Source organism: Cryptomeria japonica, chromosome 3, assembly GCF_030272615.1.
Source record: "Cryptomeria japonica chromosome 3, Sugi_1.0, whole genome shotgun sequence".
Classification (NCBI taxonomy): domain Eukaryota; kingdom Viridiplantae; phylum Streptophyta; class Pinopsida; order Cupressales; family Cupressaceae; genus Cryptomeria; species Cryptomeria japonica.
Genome location: NC_081407.1, coordinates 486,978,801 through 486,991,311, shown reverse-complemented (window position 1 = coordinate 486,991,311; position 12,511 = coordinate 486,978,801).

The following is a 12,511-nucleotide window of genomic DNA, read 5'->3' as shown; positions in this document are numbered from 1 at the left end:
ATAGTTTGGAAAGCATTCTTGGAGGAAAGGAGATACCGGTAGAAGTGTTCAGGGTTTATGAACCAGTATAGAGCATAACTATAATCGGAACTCTTTTTGGCATAGCAGATGCATTTTGTGAGTTCAGTATTACTATTTTATTTCAGCAGAAGCTTGTAGTCAGTGAGACTCTTTTGTGATGAGTAGTGTGCTCTAGGCAGTGTGCCTTCTTGCATGTGCAGGCCCCCATTTTATGTAATATCCTTTCATATGACCAGTGAACTGATGTTGTGGGTCACAAATCCTACCGTGGTTTTTCCTCTTTGAGTTTTTTACGTATAAATTATGTGTGTTATGGTGTTCATTTATGCGGATGGTTTATTTGCTTCAAGTTATATGTTTCTTCATTTACCAGTTTATATATGTATGTTATAAAAGGGTAAAATCATATCTTACCGACAGAACACTGATTCACCCCCCCCCACCCCCTCAGTGTTCTTGGATCCCAACAAATAATGGAAAGGTTGAGCAAGAATATGATGCCATTGCATGAGTTAATAATGATGCTCCCTATGTTGTTGAAAATCAATCACATGATCAACAGGAAGGAGATGATATGTGCGAACAGCAGAGGGTTGAAGAGCATGAACCTGAAAATAAATGCCATGATAGCCTAAATGAAGATGGATATAAATATCTACAAGGACAACATTCCTTTCCGGATGATAACTATGATTTTGAGAAGGTTGTTGGAGATACAATTTCCCATAACATGACAAATACATGCTCTCATGAATCCAGTAGGTTTTCAGTTGAAGAGGATAGTAGTATGGGACATGTTAGTGAGCAAGAGGACACATGTTCTATCAATAGTGAAGGAATCTCAGACTTGCTAGCAATAGAATACTTGATATATGCATAGGGAAATAGAGATGAACTTATGCACCCTGCTGATTTGGGTTTTTATAGTGAGGTTGTCTCTTATGATGCATTAAATAGTGCAGCTACTATCAATCTCCTTCACATGATGGAACTAGCTAATATGCAAGAAGACAAAAAGATTGAATGCATGGGATTATTTGATTTGATTTCAACTTTTACATGTGTGCTAATAATAAGGATTCACATGCTAATAAACACTTGATTGTTTCTTCTAGCAACATGTGTATGGATGCTAATGATGGCACTCTTTGTGAGAGTGCTAGTGCACATGAGGGGAAAGTGGTTCTTGGTGGCTATGATCAAAGCAATGATGGGCTGAGAGGATGTGATACTCCAGCATCCACCCATGTTGCTGATATGAATGACATCAAATGGGATTTAGAGCCAGAGGCTGATTTTTTTTTTAGCTTGATGATTTACATTTGCATGAGAGGATCACTTGTGATCCTTTCCCTTCTCTTGATAATAGTTTGCTTATTGTGTACAATGGGAAGGTGGATTCTTTTGAGGGTTCTTCTTTTAATGAGAAAACTAATGATTTGAATGAAACCTATATTCTTAGTTGTGTATCAAATCATGAGTCTTTGTTTTCTCAGCTGAGTGATGTTTTTACAAAGTGTGACAGTGATTTGAGCCATGATGCATATTATGTTTAGCATGGAAGTGTGTCTTTTAGTGAGCATGACTTGTTTTGGTCACACAATGTTTTGAATTTTCAATTATTGCACAAATTTCAGAAGTTCAACAGTGAGTGCAATTATAATTTTAAGCATAGTAGCTGGATAAAAAAATGACAGCATGTTTGACCAATGGCATTCCAGCTATGTTATCATATTGGTTTCAATGCAGTTAAATGAAAACCATGTTTATGATAGAGGAAAGCATTGTCTGACCTTTTCAAATGGCCTTGGGCCATCACATGTGGTTTGATCTTCAAGCCACAAGTATCTTGGGGTAGAGTTTACCTTTTTTGACTCAATGCCCAATGAAGAGTTTCCTTTTTGTTCGAGTTGCCCTGTCTAGATAATTTCGTGTTGGTTTTCTCTACAATGGTCTGCTTCCCCAGAGATCTAGAATCTTGTTGTGCCTGCAAGAGACATACATCCCCAATCAGAGCCATTGTTGGCACTTTCTAATTTTTGAAAAAATTTAGAGGTTGCCATATAAAATTTGCCAAGGTATGGAAAAGTACACCACTGAAAAGCTATTAGAGAAGGCCCTTTTGAGAGCTAATAAGTTGGGATCCAGTAAACTTCATGAGAAATCACTTGGATAATGTGTTGGAAACATTCCATTAAGACCATATATCCATCTGCAAGCTCCTACAATCAATTTTAACATATTTTTGATGCACCTACTTTTAGATGTTTGCACAAATCTGCATGGTTCACATTTCGAGGAATGCTTGAGTAGCCTACTTTGGAGGCCTATAACTTGCACCCTGTTAATTGTCATGAGGAAATTCTTGTTCCCTTATGTTACCTAATAAATTATGTACTACCCTGCTCATTTTAAGACTCCTATGATTTCATTTGACCTGTTTGACAAAGCCAAATCATTTGCAATTTGTTGTTTTCTGCAAATCAAACAGTGTAAAACAACAGTTTAGTACCCTTTTTAGAATTTTGTAATTCACACCCAGTTAACCTGCAATCAAAAGTGGTAGTACACCATGACTCTCTATAGGTTTTTCTACCATCTACCTAATTTTTAGCCCCCCAGCTCTTCGTTTGGTCAGTTTTCAAGGCTCATTCCATATGGAATTTTTTAGTGTTTCAGAAACAACATGTAAATGGGCCACTTTGAGCATTAATATCTTTCACCTGGATGATTATTTTCTCAAAAAAATTGGTAATGAGATTACTTTTAGTTAAATGAGTATGTGTACCAGTTTCCAGTTTTTCATGATTTCATCTGATATGTTTTCAAAATTGTTTTGAAACTGGGTTTGAAGAGGTTTCTGGCAGTTTTCAGTGCAGAAACAACTAAGTCGTGAACTTTGATGATTAATATCTTGTATCTCAAGAATCGTCAAGAAAAATGATTTTGTAGGTTGATTAATAGTATATCAATCTATATGCTTGTCAGATGGCATGGTCTCAAGTGGCAATTTGAAGGTGGTTTCTAGGGCTACAGAGGTGGTTTTGGTCATTTTGCAAAATAGTAAAAACCAAGTTTCAATGATTAAATTTTTGCAGATGATTGATCCAAATGGATATTCTAATGGTTCCAGATTAGTTTTATGACTGAGTTGTTTGAGAACAAAAAAAAATTAGTTGGGCTTGCCAGGGACCCAGCTTGCCTTACCAAACAACGAAGTTATGCTTGCAAGGTCAGTTTTAAAATTTTATTATTTAAATCAATTGTTATGATTTAAATAATAATGCATAAGAGAAAATGTCTCATTCAAAGAAATTATTTAATAATGTTTTTAAATAGAATTATTAAATATATCGTTTAGCAAGCTATAATATCATTTAAATCATTTTATAGTGATTTAAAATGAAACGAGAGCATATGGCATTTGGTGGGCCCCGGGAGAAAATATAATGAAAATCAAAATGTTCATATATATAGTACCCATTGAAAATGTGAAATAATGAGGAAATAAAATTAAAGATTTGTTTTATTTGCAAAGTTAATGTTCTTGTATGTTTTATTGAATCATTGCCATCGCGTGATTGCGCGATGGCAAAGAGGAGGGGCGTTACTCATTGCGACATTGTGGGAGGAGAGAATATGCCCTAATTTGTGAATACGGTGGTGTGTTAGGGTTTCCTTTTTGTCTCAAGGCTGCCATGGTTGCAAGTATTATTAGCCAACAAAGCATGCCGAATGGGAAAGCATTGTTTGGGTGTGCTAATTGGTTTAAACAAATGCCTCCAAGAATTGTGACCACATAACAACATAGATTGGGAGCTTCAATTGCATAATGAGGAAGCTTGTATGAGGTGAGTAAGCAATTTGAGAGCACTCAATAGAGGTGCATTCGGTAAGAAGGGGTGTGACTGTAGTATTTTCACAGAGTGAATTCCTTAAAGTGGTTTTAGAAACCTTTTCAAGCAATTGTGAGGACAAGCGTAGGGCTAAAGCATGAGGATTTTTGTCAAATATAATAGTTTGGCATTCTCTTTAAACATGAATTCAAAATTTGAAGCATTGGCACCACTTGTAAACTGTTTAAGAGTACCTTCAAGTGATGTTATCTCACAGAGGGAAAATTCAGTAAAATGGTTTCAGACAAACTCTCAGTAAACTGCAATGAGCAGATGTATCACAATCTTGGCCGATATTCTCACTACCAGTGCCAATGTAAGAGTAGCTTTGGGTAGGGTATGGACACCCGTCGAAGCACACAGGACAGTGAATGAAGTCATGATTTGCATAATATGGAGAGAAAATGGATTTGGAAGATATAAACCCGTTGTCCTCCTTGCGCAATGCCAGTATGGGGACCTAGATACAAAATGTGGGAGCCATAAACAATTGCATTGCCCGATTTGAAATGCAATATGGGGAAGCATCGCGTAGGTTGTGAATTCAATGCTTCATAATCTCCATAGTCATGTTATCTCAAGGAATGCAAGGATTACTAAATGCAGGATGTGAGGGGTTCAGTTAAGACACGAGAGCTCTTCAGCAATGGTGCCTAAAATAATTGTTAAGTGAAGTATACGCATCAAATGATTTGATTCAAAGTATGCATGATATAAAATCATTTTTTCATTATGCCAATTCTTTCCTTGTCTGCATTATTGAATTTATGGATCGATTAGGAGTTGCACCGAAGAGATGCCTTTTCAAGGAAGTATTCAAAATGAACAGTACCAAGAAGGTTTTTTATTTTATTTTTTGAGTCAATGATGTGCTTCTGGAAATAATATTATTGGTTCATGGTTTATATGCAAAATAAAAGTATCGCTCTTCTAAAATTTTATTTCACCATTGGATATTTTTTTTATAAAATGTTATTAGTGAAGAGTTTTAATGGTGGTGATATAGAGAGTAACAAGGTAAAAATGTTTTACCCATATCAAAGAAAAGCTTTCACATGGGAAAATGAAGACTAAAAGGAGGATATAAGGATAGTGGGGTAACGAATTTTACCCAAGGAAGGTAAAGTAATTGTACACAAGTAAATGTGAAGTATACTAGTGAATTGATATTCCTTATATCAAAGTGAAGAAATTATAAAAAATGCTTCCTCTAAGTGAAATGTATTCACGAAAAGAAAATGTGGATAAAGGGTATTTTCACCCGGAAACAGAGTAAAATGTGTAAAAGGTGAATGCACATGGTGAATATTATTATTCAAAATGATCAGATTTTCACCAATAAAGTGAAATACATGTGCAAAATTGAAACACATTCACAAAATACTAGAAAGTATTTTCAAATAGCATATTTGACAAGAAAGCATATAGTAAGATTTTTTTTACTTGCAAACATAGGTAAATGGTGTTGCAGATAATTATTTCTCTAATAAGGGTGTTTTCACAGGAAATGTATTTCCAATTGGAAAATTTCTAGCAAGAGGTCTTATTTTGATAAGCCAAAGTAATGGATGAGTGGTAATATTTCATGAAAGGTGTAAGGAGAAAGATTTTAGGCTGTGAAATATTCATTTGCATTCAATGGGGTAAATTCTTGACCCATATACGAAGATGCCAATGATTCAGTAAAATATTTTCATAGGAGACAAAGGGGATTTTCTCCAGCAAAGTTAAATGTACATTCAAATCTTATCAAAATGGGAAACATATGAAATGGGCCTTTTATTTAAAAGGGTATAATCTTCTTATGTATTATAGGAGAACAATATAATTGCAGAATTGTATTTTCACTTGTGTGAATGTAATTGGGAGAATATTCTCATTATTGAGGTGATAATGAACCGCTACAGCAAGAAGGGTTAATGATTTTACCAGTATGGGTAAAATTTTCTGTCAAAGAAATGGGTGTTATGAAAAGGAAAAAAGAATCAAAATAAATTAAGAATTTCAATTCTACCCAATATAAACTTACCTTGAGAAGTTAGAGTGAAAGAATTTTCACCAGACAAGTAAATGTAGTAATGATTGTTTGAGAAGTTGTTCTCATAAAGGCTAAAGGGTGAATAATTCTTTTCTCACCAAGGAAATAATCTTTCAGTCAAAGGGGATTGTACAAATGAAAGTTGAAAATACATTAACGAGAAGGCAAAGTGTGGACAAAAAAGAATATATGGGATATCTTCAACAAGGCATATATTTTTCATCAAACAAGAAGTGTTTTCATGGGAAAGACAAATAGAGAATATTTTTCAGTTAGAAGATATTTTGGGAAAGTGTAGATCAGATTTTGAAGATGCAAGGATATTTTTAGATGCAGAGAGATGAAAGAGATAGGACACATGGAATAGACGGGGAAAATTGAAGAAGACATGTGGCAAAGAAGGAGGAGATATGAAGTCTTCCTCTCTTCTATTTATTCTTCTTTCTTCTCTATTGTAAATGTTTTGAAATTTTTCTCTTGTACAGGTTTTGTAGGCAGTTCTTGTCTAGAGGTTTTAGATCCATGTAGTAGATTGGTTATTTTGAACAACATGTAATGCATTTTGCAGAGAAAATTTTATATTGAGTCCAGTGTTCAAGTTTTTTGCAGGTATTTGAAAAATGGAATGTAATGTGTTATGTGGTAGAAGTAGCATTTGGAATAAATGAAAATATGGTTCAGATCTAGCTTCTCTCCATTGTATGATTCTATCATTTTTTGAGTAAAATCAACCAAGGGTTTATTTTATTCAGTGTATTGTTATGATGTATGTGGTTTTTTGTTTATGCTTTGGCCCAAGGGGTCAATTAAATTGCTTAAATAGAGTTGCAAAATGATAGGGCTTATGCAAGGATTTAGGTAAGTAGTTCTAGATGTGAATCACTGATGAGATATATTGTAAGGCAGTGTTATCTTGGATCTAATAGCTGATGGATAAAGTTTTGTCCTATGTTATTTTAAATTTCCATAGTTTCAACTTGCCCAATGGAATGTGGTACTAGTCACAACTAGTAATTGTGCTTACAGTCAGTGTTGTTGTCAAAATCATTAGCTCTTGCTACAAGCTTTGTTTGAATTAGAATATCTTTTATTTTGTGTATGTGTGTTTTTGAGTTGAAATGTCTCATAGCTCCAAGAAGTTGAGGAACTTTCTCCTTTTCTGTTGAGCCCATATGAGAATCATTATTTCCAATAACTTGAAGAGTTGTTCATTCTCATTGTTCCACTTTAAGTTGCAGATCAATGGATGATTAGCCATCATTTAGCATCTCCTTAAGTTGTTGTTGAGCCTCTTGGTGAGATTATGTACATTATTTAATGTCATTTACAAGTATGGTGTAGATATTGTAAATGCATTAAGGGATCACCCTCCCTGATTTTGCAGAGCCTAAAGTGCAGAAGGATCTTATATCCTTGTTAAGTTGTTCCAAGTCCTTGAATTTTTTTGATAATTGGGCTTGGCAACCTCATAGGAAGTGGAGAGATCAACTTGGTTGCTACATAAGTGTAAAACCTATAATTGGGAGCCAAGAAGTTCTTTAGTCCTACCTTCCTACCTCATGTATTGTGTCTATATATGTCATGTTCTTCGTTGTATTTACACACTTTTTTTTTTCATATGATAGATATCCTAATGTGTTTATCATTTCACTAGTGGAAGGTTATTTTTGTGCTTTAGACTTGTGGATTTCTCCAATATTGTAGATCTAGATGGGTATCTCGTTTACAATGTCATTGGACAATGCACAATTATGAATAGATATATTTTATTAATTAGTTCTTATATATTATGACAGGATTTGTAAAATAATTTATACAAACTAATTAAATTCATTGTATATTTTTAAATCCAAGCACTAGAACAACAAATAATTAATAATAATTTATGCAATTCTTAATATTTGTCATTTTGACAGTTTGTCCTCAACTTTGGAATGGAAGGATTTAATTTGATAAGTAGGAGATATTTTCCACAACAAGTCAAATTATGATATTGCTATTAGGATTCAACTGAGTAGTTTTTAAGTCAAATTCAATGACCCATGCTTCATGAGTATTGGTTAACAAGAACCCATCTCTCATGAGAATGAATTCTCCACTTAGAACTCATTGTAAATGGGGTTGCAAGCTAAGTGGGTTTAACCTTGGAGGAAACTTTTTGGTTAAGCATGCTTCAGTTGGAGTAATATTGGGATGGGTGGCCTCCTAGGAAGGCCCAATGTTTCACAACTCTAAGTATCACCTAGATGCAATGAGTGTTAAGTGGACCATTCATTATCATCATATATGGGTCCTTGTGAACCACTTCTCATGAAACATGGGTCACTAAGTTTGACTAAAAAACTATACAATTAAATCCTGATAGCAATATCATAATAAGGATCTAATCTATCAATACTAGTGCATTTCCTTAGCTATAAAATCAATTAGCTATATAAACTTCCCTTAAAATAATCTAAACATAGTTTAATGAATAGTTAACATTATTACCTTGTAGTAATATATCCTACTAAATAATATTCAATAATTCCTATGCAACACAATATTCTCACTATTTAGGGAAAAGTATATACTCCTTCACTTGAATTGAAAACAATTCATGAAATTCTCAATACACAAGATGTAGAAATGAACTTAATAACCCTTAATTATTTTATTCACAACAAAAAATTGCATTACAACTTGAAGATAATTAGATTTGAAGCATAATATTTATAAATTTAATTGAAATAGATATTGAAGTTATAGAAAAAATCATTTGTAGACTATATTTCACTAACTCTATGATTGAAACTTGATAACTCTAAAGACTATTCTCAACCAATTTATATTTTCTAGATCACTTTACAATGATTTTTAAATCTTGTTATATAGAATAAGTGAGCACATGGGATCTTGAGTCAATGCACATGACACATATGTATCATTTTATAATTGACACTTTACACCATTATGTTAGAGTAGACTAGGAACAAAACCTATTACACAATAATTTTCCTTTTGCTACTGACTTCAAACGGTTGTTTAGGCCATTTCAAAACTTGGACTTGAAACTAAAGAGTGCCACTGAAGCTAAAAAAATTGAAACTACATTCTTGGGACTACTTCAAAATGTTGTTGAAGACCAAAGTTGTTATTTTTTTTGTCATCGGTCCAACCAAGATGTTGATACTAAATTTTGATGGTCGATTGAAGATGGAATATGCATTTATTCATTATATTTTTTTTGTTTAATAAGAGAAATATTTCTTTGTGGGAATTAGAATCCTAATGCCCTTTACAATTTTTTTCTATGTGCAGATTATACTTAGCATCCAATATTAATTTAGTATCCTTATTGAATCCATCAAGGTCAAATTCTAGCTCAATAAGCTTATCCACTATGTTGTTTACTAATTCTAAATTTGGTTCCCCACTTGCACAAATGAATTAACAAAAAGAAGGGATGATAGTATCAAACTCACTCTTTCACTAACTAAATGGTTTGATGATTCCATAGTTATCTAAAATCTCTGGCATGATATTCTCTTCTATGTCCTCCAAGAATTTAAATTTTCCCTTCAATTGTTGGTCAAGCCTTGATTGATACAATGTGACTTGTCCTATTAAACCAATAAATTCATTTGTGCTTGTAGGAATTTCTAGGATGTTTGGATCAAAATTCGCACATCTATAAACATGTTCAATCTAGAAGTCCACTTGCTTAAAATATCCTTCCAACTCTCATGATTTTGCAAATATTGGATGTATGCATTCTTCAAGTTATTTTATCCTTCCTAGTGTCATCAAGTCTTTTAATTCTCAAAGAAATTCTTCTTAACTAATTCATCCACCAAATCAATGACCTTTTATTTTTCTTCCTTTGTCTCCTTTAATTATTCCCTAAGCTCCTTTATTCTCAGGGATAATGTTCCCTAATCCTAAATTGAAGTATCCATTGAACTTGTAGGACTACTAATAATTATAGTAGTATCAATTGTGTGAGGGGATGGTAAAAATGAGTACATCTTATTGTATTATTGCATTAACCTTGAATGATTAATGTATCTTATCAAAACAAACTTGCAATTTCTTTGTGATCTAAATTCACTAAATAAAACAATATTAACCAGTAAACTACCTGAGGAGCTAAGGTGTCAAATAGCCTCTTGAAAAAATAAAGCTTCCAACAAAGTCCTTTAAGCTACTTGTCACTTGTGTCTTACTTACTGTTGCATCCAAATAGCTAAGTTCTCATATTTGGTGTTGAATCTAGAGTAAAAATATGTTTTTATGCTTACTGCTCTATGGAAAAGGCCTCATCATCTTGCATCTTAATTGTATGCAGTGTAATTATAGAGGCCATGTACCAATTAGGCAATAAGATTGTACCACTCTTTTGCATCATTTTTTTCCATTCCTTTGGAATGATATTACTTGTTTGGAAATCAAAACCTCTTCCATAATTTATTTTGTTATGTCCTTGATGGGGGCTCACCTAGCTTGCTCACACTTCACCTAGTTGGTGTTGCTCAACTCCACCAACTCTATAGGTCTATCTATGCTCTAAGACCTCCAATTCCTTCTCAATCTCTTCTAGGGCTTTCTTCTTGTCACTCTCAAGGTGTTAGCTTCAAGTGTTTAACTAGGAACCCTACCATTTCAAGGTGTTTCCCACTTGCTCATCATTGTTGTCTTGACCTCACTTTGTCAATTTTACCTCCTATTGTTGTGAGTTGTTGTAGAGGTATGGAGGTGGATTCTAACATGATTTAAACACCATTTGGGTCCATTTGAGGTTTGCATCCATTAGCTTTCTTACCGATTTCATTATTTTGCCTAGAAAAGGGCTACAAGAAATGAGCCCCTATTAGGCCTCCAAATCGGATTTTCTAGGGCTTGGAAGAAAATAGTCCAAAATACCCTGCAATAATTTTGGTTTCTATTCAAATACTCACCTATCCCCAAGTGATTTCAGTGGTTTTGGTTTCTCAACCCACCGTACAATGCCCTAACCCAAAAATGAGGGTTTTGAAGGGTTTCTAGGCCTTAAAATCGGCAGTGACTAATCAAGTTTGTGTATGGGAATCAGATGGTCTCTTCAAGGATTCTCCTTGCATTTTCAGCTCTGTATGAACTTCATGGACCCCTCAAAAAGGTTTGGTTGTGGTTTTATGCTCACCCCTACACTTTACACTCCAATTTCACCCTATCTTCTCTAGCCGGGTTGCTCTTGGACTCGCCTAGAATAAGGTGATAGTCATATCAATTTTCATCTCTAGAACTTGTCCCTATATATGTACACTTTAAAAGTGGTTTCCTTCCATGTTACAATAGACCGTGATGGTAGCACAGAGGGATTTCATGGGGCAACCATTTTACACAAAATTGCTATGTACAAGCCAAAACTGGCTGTTTGAAAACAAAACTTGGAAAACACCTACACACACTATCTACAAAGCTTTGAAATGAATTAAATGACTCTGAAACACACCAAGAAAACTCAATCCATTAATGGATCAATGGATTCAATCCATTTGTATTCAAATTCAAAGCAAAATAAGCCAAAATGGTGACAAACAGTCCGAAAATGAGTAGTTTCTGTAGACGTCTAAAAATGGTCAACGCTTGCGGAGTCATACTTTAACATTGGTGCATTGTCTCATTTTAGAGTTTTTGCATCGCATTAACATTTCTCCTATGATTCGCACTTGGTCTTTATCATTTGCAAGCATCGAGTCTTTCTTCTGCATTCTTCATTTGCCTCGCTTTCGATTTTGGTCTTGTCGATAACAATCTTCAGTCATGATTTTGATCGATATTATCCTGTCGCACCAATGTGCGTATTCATTTGTCATCATTTTGGACATCCTCAATCCTAATTAGGGTTTTGTCCTCTTATCAATCTTGTCATCATGCGATCGATTTGTCATCGATCATTGTCATTTTCAATCTTATTATCTTGCGATCGATTTGTCATTGATCCTTGTCTTTTGATCCATTTGTTATCAATCTTGTTGTCTTGTGATCGACTTGTCATCGATCGTTGACATTTTCAATCTTGTCATTTTGCAATCTATTTTGTCATCGATCTTTGTCTTCTTGTCAATTTTGTCATTTTGTGATCAATTTGTCATCAATTGTCGTCTTTATCAATCGTGTCAATTTGGATCAATTAGTCATTGTTCCTCATCAATTGGCGCATTTATCAACCAAATCATTTATCAGCATTGGTCTTTTATCAAGTTAGAATCATGATCAAATCGAATCGACGTCAATTATTTTTTGTCAGGACCTAATTGTCATCCTTGCATTTCTAATTCATCTTTTAGGGTTTCATGATTTTATTCATTTAATCCTGTTTGTCATTTCCCCCTCTAGGATTAATAAATTATTTATTTATCCTAAGTCTTCATGTCATAATTAAATGTTTATTTAATTGGCTAATTAATTCCTCCTCTTTTTTTGAATTAATTAATGAATGAAAAATTGTTAATTAATTCACTTATTTTTCTAATTTCATCATTTTCTAAATTCCCTCCTTGTGAATTAATTAATAAATAAATAAATAATTCCT